Genomic DNA, 11,370 nt, shown 5'->3' on the forward strand with positions numbered 1-11,370 from the left:
GGAAGGTTCCAGACCCAGCAGGGGCAGGCTCACTTGTGGGGTCAGGATGGTTATGTCCCTGCCCAGGCTGAGCTGGATTCAAAGCACAGGGACCTGCTGGTATGCTGGGGGCCCCCGAAGGATAGAGACTGGGTGGGTGGAGGCATCCCAGACCAGCCAACCGAGAGGAGCCGTGGGTCAGGAGAGGGCAGTGCTGGGGGACACGGGGACAGTGAGCTTGGGGAGCAGGGGAGCGCTGCATTGGCAGAGGGCCGCAGAAGGCAGACCCAGGCATTGGGATGTTCCCGCAGCCAGCGGGCACCCTCGTGATTGGCAGCTTCCAGGAGACAGGAAGCTTCCAGAAGCAGGAAGGAGGGAGGGCGGGGAGAGAGCCCCTCGCATCTGCCTTCCTCCCCAGCACCCCAGGCCTCAGGGGTGGTCCTGGGAACCCAGGCTTCTCCTTTGCCTCTCACTCACCTGCATCCTCCTGGTTTAGAAATTTCTGTCATTTCTTTATGTAACCAGGCACCCTCAGGAGGTGAAAGTTGTCTTTTTTTCCCTGCCTCAGGCACCAGGATGTGTCCTGTGAGCCTGCAGAGGGACATTTGCCGACGAGCGCATTTTGCATCGAGTACGTCCCATGTGCCTGGGACTGTTCCAGGAGCCGCCTTGGGTCAAGAAGGCGAGACCAGTATCCTGAATGAGGGGGATGCGAGGTTGGAGGGACTATGCCCCACGATGGGGCAGGGGGGTCATCAGACTTTGGTACCCTGAGGGGCTGCAAAGGGGCACAGCTGAGGAGGCTGCGGTGAAGGGACGGGTGGCAGTCCCTGGTTAGTGAGGGGCAGGCGCTTGAGCCCAGGGACCTTACGCCTCCACTCCCCACCGTGTCCGACCGCACCGAGGCCTGTCTGCTCTGCCCAGGGACCCCTCAGGTGTAAACTTAGGGAATTGCAGAAGCTGGGGGCGGGACTCCTGCACCCGTGCCTGGGAGACATTCCCACAGCATCTGCTTCCTCTGGATTTGAACAGGAGTCGGAGCTGAGGTCAGGCCTCTCGGCACATGGGCCTGAGTGGGGCTGGGGCTGGCAGGGCTCCTGTGGGGTTCTTCCATGTAACCACTCCAGCCCAGAAGAAACTCAGGGATTTGGACATCGTGAGACAGATGGCAAAAGAAACAACTCACTCCTTAGATCTGGGGGTAAAGTTTTTCCTTAAACTTGCTGCCATGAGGTGGCCAAGGTGTGCTATCAGCGTATCCTGCCTGTATTTCTATCCACACCAAGAAAGTCCTGGGCAAGAAGTAAAGGGGGACTGTCATGTGCATGGCATCTGCCCTTCGTAGCAATGCAGCAAAGGTGGGGACAGAGTCAGGGAGGCCCAAGTGTCAGGACAACTGGAAAATGTAGGCTTTATGTATTGTACTGGTGCAGGGAGCGAGCCATTCAGTGGTTGTATGACGATGTTTCCACCTCAAAGCAAACTGCACACTAGAATCACCTGGGGAGATTTTTTTTTAAGTGTGCCTGGGGTGTGGCCTAGTCATCTGCATTTTTAAGGCATTCCCCGGATGTTTCCAGGGATCAGCCAGGATTGGAAACAGCAGCTCAACAATGAGTTGTGGGTCAGCTCATCTGTACTTCCTTGGGCTTTTTCCTCATGACTGCAAGGTGGCTGCAGCTGCCCCAACCATATATCTCATCTCCCTGTGACAATGTCCATGCTCAATTCTTTCTCTAGCACCCCTTTTTGGAGCAAGATAACTTTCCCAGAAGCCCACCAGCAGACTTCCCATAATATTACATACACCCACACTATCTCTGGCAAGGGAATGGGATTACAAAATTTGAGTTTAAACCTGCACCACCCTTGACTGCACTTTAGAGTCACCTGGAAGCTTCTGAAAAAATACCACTACCCAGGTCCCACCCCAGACATTCTGATTGAATTGATCTGAAAGGGGCCCAGACAGCTATTTTTGCCTGTTTTCTTAATTTATTATTGAAGTCTATCATTCATACAGAAAAGCACATATATCCCAAATGTACAGCTCCACGGATTTTCACAAATTAAATGCACCATGGGAACCAGCACACAGATCAAGAAACAGAAGTTTACTAGCCTCCCCATAGCCCCCTCGTGTCCCCCTCCAGGCCTACCCCCCGCCAAAAGCATTGCTTCGCCAGGCACTCGTTGCACCTGCCTTTCCCATGTGCAGCTGGGTGAGAACCACCTGCCCAGACACCTGCATGCCGGGGCTTCCCCAGTGTATCTGCCACAGCTGCCCCGCCAGGGCTGGGCCAATCAGAGGCTCCCTCCCGGGCCTTGTGGGAGGGTTGGTGAGAAGAGGGTGGGCGGGCACCGTGTGCGTGGCTCAGCGGGCACCTGGGAGCCAGGGAGGCCGGGAGAAGCTTCTGGAATCCCGAGCAGGAGGAGCTTGGAGGCACGAGGCTGGGGGCGGCCAGTTTGGAAGGAGAAAGAGCAGACCCTGAGAGAGGCAGAGCTGGGAGGCCTGTGGCCGCCTCCTGGGAGACAGGACCATGCCATTCATCCATCCAGTCTTTCTTTCCCTTTCTTTCTTTTTTTAAAATTAATTTATTAATTTTTTTTACATTAAAAGATGTTGGAGAGCAGTGGGGGGAAGTGGGAGGGGGAGGGAAACAGAGGTGGAGGGAGGCAGGTGGGGCTGGCCTGGTTGGGGAGGGCATGGCTGAGTTCCTTAGGGAGCCCCCCCAGGAGCCCGGGGACTTCCATGGTGGCTTGGTCATCGTTGTCCAGCCTCTGAGTGGCTCTTTTTTCAGCTGTTCTGGCTCCTCACTCCTGCGTGGGTCCACAGGAACCCTATTTGTGGTCTTGCTGTCCTGAGGGCCACCAAGGTCCTCCTCTCCCCTGCCACCTCCAAGCAACTTCATCCGAAGGACACAGCTGTGGCTTTTGCCAGCTCCTGCTCCGTTTGCTCAGCAGCTCCAGCCTGGAAGCGGCCACAGCCTGAAATGGTTGGAGTGGTCCCTTCTTTCTCTCATTGTGGCTTCTCCTGTCTTCATGAACTTGGTAGGTCCCTTCTCCTCTTCCTCTGAGCTCCAGCAGCCCCAGCTTGGCTGTCGTTGCTTTTCAATAGTTGTAAATTAGTTGATATGTGGGAGAGAGTGATGCTGGGGACTGTCTATTCCACCATCTTGATTCTCTTCCAGATTTCCGACTCCTCTTTCTTTCTCTCTCTCTCATTCAGTGTTTCTGTCTTTTTGTCTTTTCATTTCTGGTCACTGCATGGCCTGGCTCATCCTCTTCCCTATGATATGGCTGCCCCGTCCTTCCATCCTCATTTTCTAGACCTGAGGTGGTTTGAGTGGGCGTCTATTCCTTGCAGCCCCTGACCCCTGACTACGCGGGGCCTGTGGGGAGGTCTGCACTTCCAGCTCTCTCCCCACCCACAATCTCACTGTCTTCATATTGACCCACTAAACAAACCCTGGCCTTACTGTCCTTCCACATGGGCCTTGCTTGGGAGGCAGGCCACCTAGCAGGAGGCAGGGGAGCTCTCAGACCAGCTAGCAGGAAACTTCTTGACCCATCAGTTCACATGTCAGCCTGGGGGAAGAGGACACCCTCCACTTGTCACTCATACCTGCACACCTTTTGATGAGGTAATTTGTCTGTTTAACCCAACTGGCTGCTCATAGGAGAAAGGAAATACATCATTTTCAGCTCACCTCAGATAGACTTGGATTAAATTCTGATTCTGCCACATTCTTGTGTTGACCTTGGGCAAGTCACTTATTTCCTTTAGTTTGTTCCTCCATTTTAATAAAACCTGACATAGGTAGAACTGCCACATGATCTTGCAATTCTCCCTCTAGGTGTGTGCCCCAAAGAGTGGAAAGCAGGGTCTCAGACAGGTATGTGTACACCCACATTCATAGCAGCAGCATTCACAGTAGCCAAAATATGGAAACAGCCCCAGTGTCAACATATAAGTGGATAAACAAAATATGGTATATACATGCAATAAAATATTATTTAGCCAATAAAGGAAGGAAATTCTGACACACACTACAACATGGATGAATCCTGAGGACATTATGCTAAGTGAAATAAGCCAGTCACAGAAGGACAAGTACTATGTGATTCCACTTATATGAGGTCCCTAAAGTAGCATGGTGATTGCCAGGGGCTGGGGGAGGGTGAGAGGTGGGGAGTTGTTTAATGGGGAGAGAGCTTCAGTTTTGCAAGTTGAAAAAAGCTCTGGAGATGGAAGGTGGTGGTGGCCGCACAACAGTGTGAATTACTTAACACAACTGAACAGTACACTTACAAATGGTTAAGATGGGGGCCGAGCCCGTGGTGCACTCGGGAGAGTGTGGCGCTGGGAGCGCGGTGACGCTCCTGCCGCGGGTTCGGATCCTATATAGGTATGGCCGGTGCCCTCACTGGCTGAGTGCCGGTCACGAAAAAGACAAAAAAAAAAAAAAAAAAAAAAAATGGTTAAGATGGTAAATTTTATGTTACATGTATTTTATCACGATTAAAAAAATTTTTAAACCTGACATTGAGTATTGAATGATGAGCTAACATATATGGAAATGTCTGGAACATGGTAGACATTTACTAGATGTTAGGGTCTTTTTTCTTTCTTTCTTCCTAAAATTCTGGGTCCTTGACTCTTAATGCTGGAAAGACATAGAGTAGATGAGACTCGCTTGTCAAAAGCCCAGACATTGCTTACATGTCAGTGGACACTGCAGAAGTTCTTGGGTTTCTTTTCTTAAGTAGGTTAAATAATCTGCATAACAAATTTTGCTGCATAGCAAGTCTTTTTGAAGAAGGGGAGGAAGGAGAAAATGATTCGAGGGAAACTCTATCTCATCTCATGGCATTTTCGTCCCTGCAAATTTCCTGTAGCGTATGTTTGCCTAGAGTGTAGGGTGCTTGTGTTCATGGAATAGTCCATGTATGGACAGGTGTGTCCATCACGTGCTACCCTGACCAGCAACATTAGACACACCTCATTCAGTTGTGTGCAACTTTTCAGGCAGATGCACGAATTCCCATTTTACAAATGACGGAACCAAAGCTCAGAGAAAGACAGTATGTACTTTCCCAAGGTCACACTGCTGAAAGGTGGCAAGGCCCACATACGAGGCTGGGTCTGTCGCACATGCCACAGGCACGCTCTTTCTACTACCTCTGGGATGGCAGATGGCTTTTCTCCAGCCAGCCAGCTCTGCTCGACTGGTCAAGCTGTCCTGCAGTGCTGTGTGGTGGCCTCTGACGATTCTGCATAAGAGAGAGTCTGCCGTGGGCGTGGGGTGGAGGAGCAGCAGCACGCAGCCCAGGCAGTGGCCTCTCCAACCTAGTGACACTGAGTACAGGTTTGGGAGCAGAAATAGAAAGAAAATGTTTTCTGTTTGTCTAGCAACTGTTGGCCTATTTTCTGAAAAAGAACTCAGTGTCAGAATGCTCAGGAAGGCCCTATCTCCTCCTGCCAGGGCACCTAGCTGGGGTGGGGTCTTCTCTGGCCTCGCCCCCTCACCTACCAGAGCTGGGGAAGGTGTGGCTGCCGTCTCCGCCCGTCCCCAGCCCTGTGAGCCCCGTCAGGCCTGCCAGCCTCGGGAGACAGGGCTGTTGTCTTTCTCACCACAGTGGTTACCAGCACAGACATTTGTTTCCCAGAGGGTCACGTGATGACTTGTGAAATCGTGTCTGGCTCCGTCTCAAAGGGAAGATGATCTGTGAATCCAGCACCCTGGGACCAGGCCTGGGCAGAGTCCATGTGGGGGACACGGTGGTCGCTCAGGAGCTCAGCACCTCAGCACCTGCTCAACCCCAGCGTCATGTGAGGAAACAAAAGGAGCTTTCTCCCCGTCCATCCACTCAGAAGCTTGGGTCAAAGCAGAGAGGAGGCGATCTCGCCTTCCTGCCCAGGCCGAGGAGCCTCCCACCCTCCCCTGTGTGAGAGGCTGAGGCCCGTCCAAAGTGTTGGCAGAAGCCCAGAATGAGCTCCAGATCATTCTGAGCCTCCCAGAGGCAAGTTCTAGTGGAGTGGAGGGCTGCCATCATGGCAGAGAACTTCAGTGCCAAGCAGGGAAACTGAGGCACAGGGCCCAGTCCCCCAGTGAGTATGGATGGAAGCTGTGCCTCCAAGAGTACGTGGCTTCCCCCAGCATTTCGGTCCCAGACCTTAGTGATGAGAGTGAGCTGCCTGCACCATTAGACCTGGCTCAGGGCCTGGGCAGCTGCTTCCCGTGCGGCAGCCTTATCTGCCCAGACAATTCCTGTTGCCTTTAGGAATTAAGCAGCTTAGGCCAAGCCCAGTTGGTGTTTTCAAAATTTCCTACAAACAAAGGACAAGATGCAGCTTACATAACCCTCTTGGCTGGAGAGTCAGCAGTCGCCTGGCACCACTGAGCAGCCAGCAGGAGCCCAGAGAGTGGCATGTCCAGGGAGGCTGGGGCTGACAGAGGGTCTTGGTCACCCATCTCAGGGCCATTCTTCCTAAACCTTCTGCAAACTCTCCACCAGCCGAGGGACCTCCAGAGTCTATTTCTTAATAAGGACTGAGTTCAGGCTCAGAGATCCACAGAGCTAGAAGGAGGAAGTGTCCGAATAATATTACTGACATTAATTAGCCCTTGCTAAGCACAGTGCCGAGGGCTTTGCCTGTGTGATTTACTTTAACCCTCACACCAGCCCTACACGGTCAGCACTGATATTATAACCAATCTGCACATCAAGAAACAGGCTCCAGGGTCTGAGCTGTCCACCCATGTTCACAGTGCTGGATGTGGTCAGTCGGCTCTTGGCAGCCGTTTCCACGTCCTGCCGGCAGCTTTCTGTGCGGCAGAGTCCGGAGAGCTGAGAACCACTTCCCCAGGCGCTCTTGGAGCCAGGGTTCCAGGTGAGAATCAAATCTGTCCTTTAGATGCACGTGTGTGAGACTCGGCGGCTTCAGTGGACAAGTGGGCCACACCGCCCACGGTGCAGACGGTCAGTCCAAGCCAGTCAAGGGGACTCCAGAGAAACTCTGGGAAAGAAGGGGCCTCAGAGAAGAAGCCATCCTGCTGTCACCCACTGGGGTGTGTGCAGAGGTGATCTGGGGTGGACCCTCCCAGTTCTCCCTTCCCCTGCTTGGGTGAAACCCCAGCCCTGCATTAAGATGGCAGTCTCTGATTGACTTTGTGAAACAGACCTCTACCCATCTCTTGCTATGTTAAACAGCAGCATTTTGAGGTTAACTTGTTACTGCAGCATAACCGAGCCTATACTAACTAAAACACTCCAATCCAAGCTCCTCAAAAGTACAGCCCTTGTCCATTTCTTTCACCATCATCCCCATCACCACTTAATAAATATTTGTTGAATGAACAGATAAGTGGATGGAATCTTCCCTTCTGTCACATAACAACAAAAGATAAAGGGCATCCACAAACATAACAAGGATAAGAGCCTTCTATGGATTGAAGCTTTGCCTTTTAGTTTATGATCTGAAAGAGACTGTGATTACACCGGTTTTTCAAACTCTGAGAATCTAACACTAGAAGCCACCAAACAATGGGACTGAAGGATGATTTGCTGAGGCTGTGGCCACGGAGCTGTGGACGGGGATGTCACAGGCATCCCTCTGCCCTGTGCACGGTGTGCCCTGGATTGTGATGAGCAACCCAGCAACCCAGTAAGCCAGTCCCCCCTGGTTACTATGAGTGGTGACAGTTCTTGGCCACTTATGTTTTGGACAACAGCCATTATTTAGAAAGCATAAATGATAATTGTGCAAATATTTTTTTCTAGCCCATTTCTTAATCCATGTAATGGAAAGAAAAAGATTGAATCACGGTGTTGGTGCTTGACCAAGGTTTTTTTATTGTTTTCTTTTGAGTTCAAATCTAATTTAGAAATAGGATTAGTCCAGAGCAGATCAGGTTTGGGACATAATGAATAACATAGATGATTATATAGCAAATTCTGTTATAATAATAATAAATAGAAAAAGGAGGAGGAGGAAGACAGAGAGAGAGACGACTACGATTTCTACTCACACGCGCTGATTCTCGCCTCTGGAACACGCAGGGAAAGTCCTCGGGAGCTCTGAGCCTCCTCTTCTCTGAGCTGTGTTTCCAGCTCTCTCGACAGCTCACATGCAAAGGTTTTGAGGATCCACAGGGTGTCAGGAAAGAGCAGTGCCTCGGGGCCCCGGTGCCTGTGACTGGCACAGTGAGACCTTGGCCAAGTGACCTCACTCCCCGAGCCCGGGCTTCCTCATCTGTAAACGGGTTCACGCTCCTACTGCAGGGGCTGTTGGGGCTCAGGGCAGGGAGCAAAGGCCGTGGGTGCCAGCCACGGCTCCCTCCTTCCTCCCCCTGCCTGAGAGCAGCTGTCACTTATCAAAGTGGTGTCTGTGCAGCCTGGGACAGGCCCAGAGTGGCTCTGGTGAGGACATCAGGACACATCATCAGGATGCTGTCTGTCGTTAATGTGGTGTCAAACTTCTGGGCTGTTTTATCCCACCATCGGCTCATGTGACACTTGTCATCAAGTAAAACAACACCACTTCAGATGAGAGGAGGCACAGGGCTGCTGGGAAACCAGAGTGACAAACACCAGACACCGCTTCAACTCACTCACCGCTTCGTTTACTGGAGCGCTGGTCGTGGAGCACTTGCTGATCTAACCTCTGGGATGGGGCGGAAACGCATGAATGGGCCGAGACGGGCAGTGAACAGATAAACAAGGGGGAAGAAAACAAGGCGGGTAAGCGAGAGGGTGAATGGGGAAAGGGGGTGAGGCTTGAGCTTGAGGGTGTGAGAAGCAGCCACGACCAGCCCCGGGGGAAGAGGCTGCTGGGCTCCGGGGAAGGGAGCGGCTTGGGGGTGGCCGCGGGGCTGGACGGGGGCTGTGGCCGGGCGGAGGGCGGGGAGTCAGCGGGGCCCGCGTCCCACAGCACCTTGCTGGGCAATTTATGGACTTGAGGATTTATTCCAAGTGCAATGGGAAGCCATCAGAAGATTTTAAACCGAGGGCGATGCTGGGGAAATATAATTAAAAATAAAATCTCCCAACCCAGGAAACCTCTCCTCAGGTGCAGGAAGGGGCACCTTTGTCACTGAATAAGCCTTAAACCAGAACGCGGTGCACGTCACCCGCTATCTGCATCTCACCTCCTCATAACCAAACGGGTATAACCCAGTACACACGTGTGCAACATAAACAACCAGTCCTCAAGTAAGAGGACTTGACCACGTCACTTGTCACACATAGTTCATCCTGACTGATATGGGCTGAATTGTGGCCCCTCTTCCCCCACTCATATGTTGAAGCCCTAACCCCTAGCACGTGAGAACGTGCCTAGATTTGGAGATAGGTTCTTTAAACAGGTGTAAGGTCACGTAAGTGGGCCTTGGGCCAATCTGACTGGTGTCCTTATAAGAAGAGGAGACATGAACCCACAGAGAGATACCAGGATGCGCCCGCTAGAGGGAGGACCATGAGGATGTAGGGGAAGACGGCCATCTGCAGGCCTCAGCCAGAGCCCCCAGGAGAAACCAGCCCTGCCCGCACCTGGATCTTGGACTTCCAGCCTCCAGAACTGTGAGAAAATAAACTTCCGCTGTTTAAGCCACCGTCTGTGGAATAACCAATACACTCACTTTACCTGTTAGCTGGGGTCAGCATCTGTGTTAGCTAATTGGCTTTATCCAGAGGAAAGCCAGACTTCTCCTGTCTTTATGACAAGAGGCAGTTCTGCAACAGGGAGAGGAGCCCACTGAAAGCCAGGCTTCCCCGGACTGGGAGATGGGGGTGCCCTCGGCCCAGATGTTTGCATTTCAAAGAGATGACCTCCAGGCCCTCGAGAGACATTCCTGGCTTTGAAGTTGATGAGAGACTTGTTTAACTTATAAAAAGATTTACACACATCTCAAAGAGACAGAGAAGGAACCTACAAGTTTTCCAAAGTAAGTCCTCTGAGAAAAGGAAGGGAAATTTTTTCCCTTATTTTCTGCAGGGAGAATTAAGCCTCTTATTTCAAATTTTAATTTTGCCCTTACAGTGGCACGACCTGATTATTGTTTTAGGAATATCACCTGGGTGTGCAGTGAAGAATGAACCACGGGGGAGTGAGAGCACAAGAAAGACGGCCACGGCCACGGCCACGGCCACGTGGGAAGCTCAGACTGGGGGTAGGGCTGGAAATGTGAAGTTGGACACGTTTTCACGACAGCCGAAGGTGCTCCCCAGGGCTTGCTGAGGTCATGGCTGTGAAGGGAAGGGGCTCGTGGACGACCACGAGGGTCCGGCTTCTGCAACTCTCTGCAGGGTGATGCCCACTAGGAAGGAATGGCTTGGAGGAGTCGAGGGTCCTCCTTTGGGCACATACGCGTTGAGCTCCTGTTAAAATCCCCGCTCACATGTCAAGGAGGCAGTTGGGTCAATGAGCCAGGGGCTCAGGGTCAGGGCTGGAGACTCACTTGGGCACAAGAGCTGGGGAGGAAGGAGACTGAAGCTCTGGGGTCCAGAGACGGGAGCGTTGGGAGGAGAGCATGGCCGGGGCTGGGGGACCCGCCTGCAGAACCCGATGGTGCCCTGGATGGAGCAGCCCCGAGGCTGGAGGTGAGGGCGGTGGAAGGGGGAAGGCTGTTCTAGAACAGAAAGATAAGTCCCGCTGGGAAGGAGAGAAGAGAAATGAGGCAGAAGCGAGGGGGAGCGGGCAGCAAGATCGTGTTTTTGTTACTGTCCAGCTATGTGGCCATTTGAACAGAAGTCCCAGGTGCGCATGGGAACGGGCGAGCCACAGGAGCAGTGTGCCCTCTGTCCACCGTGCCCCTCGCCAGCGGGAGGGAGGCCCTGGTAACAGCTGAGGGCTGTTTCATTTGCTTTTGTGTGTTTGGGGTTGTGAATGAGGTGTGAGGTGCTGGGTGACAGGAACCACCCAGGATGAGGGGAGACCTGCTGCCGGCGGGGGCCCGGCCGGGTGGCCAGCACATCTGCTGATGGCTTTCACGGCGGGTCCCGGCCACCCGGGCTTTGCTTCTACGGGCAGGGTCTGCGCAGGAAGCCCCGGCAGCGTGGGCCCAGCTCGGCCAGCCTGTCCCCAACGCCTCGGCCCTCTGACCACCTGTCACACAGACCCATGTGCTGCCTTGGACGCCCTCACCGGCCTGTCCTGGCTCCTCAGCCCCACGCGGGAGCCCTGGGCCAGCCACTTCCCGAGAAGCCGAGGAGGGCACTGCGGGTGGCAGCACCGCCCTGGCTCTGAGATCACCGGGGTATCGTGCTGACCAGGGCACCGTCTCATGGAGTGACCCCTGCCCTCCCGTGTCTGAGCCACTTTGTCACCAAGGCTCCACCTCCTCGGTCTCTCCTCGGCTGGACACACCAGAAATGGAGCTGACACCCCAA

At 53.2% G+C, this 11,370-nt stretch overlaps 1 long non-coding RNA gene across 1 annotated transcript; it reads left to right on the forward strand.

Annotated features, from left to right (window-relative positions):
• The first annotated feature begins 8,565 nt into the window (after positions 1-8,565).
• LOC134386850 (uncharacterized) lies at positions 8,566-9,592 on the forward strand. The gene is made up of 2 exons (XR_010024558.1): positions 8,566-8,724; positions 9,348-9,592. It is a non-coding gene; the product is annotated as an uncharacterized LOC134386850 (long non-coding RNA).
• Positions 9,593-11,370: the final 1,778 nt, after the last annotated feature.

Source organism: Cynocephalus volans, chromosome 10 (genome assembly GCF_027409185.1).
Source record: "Cynocephalus volans isolate mCynVol1 chromosome 10, mCynVol1.pri, whole genome shotgun sequence".
NCBI lineage: Eukaryota > Metazoa > Chordata > Mammalia > Dermoptera > Cynocephalidae > Cynocephalus > Cynocephalus volans.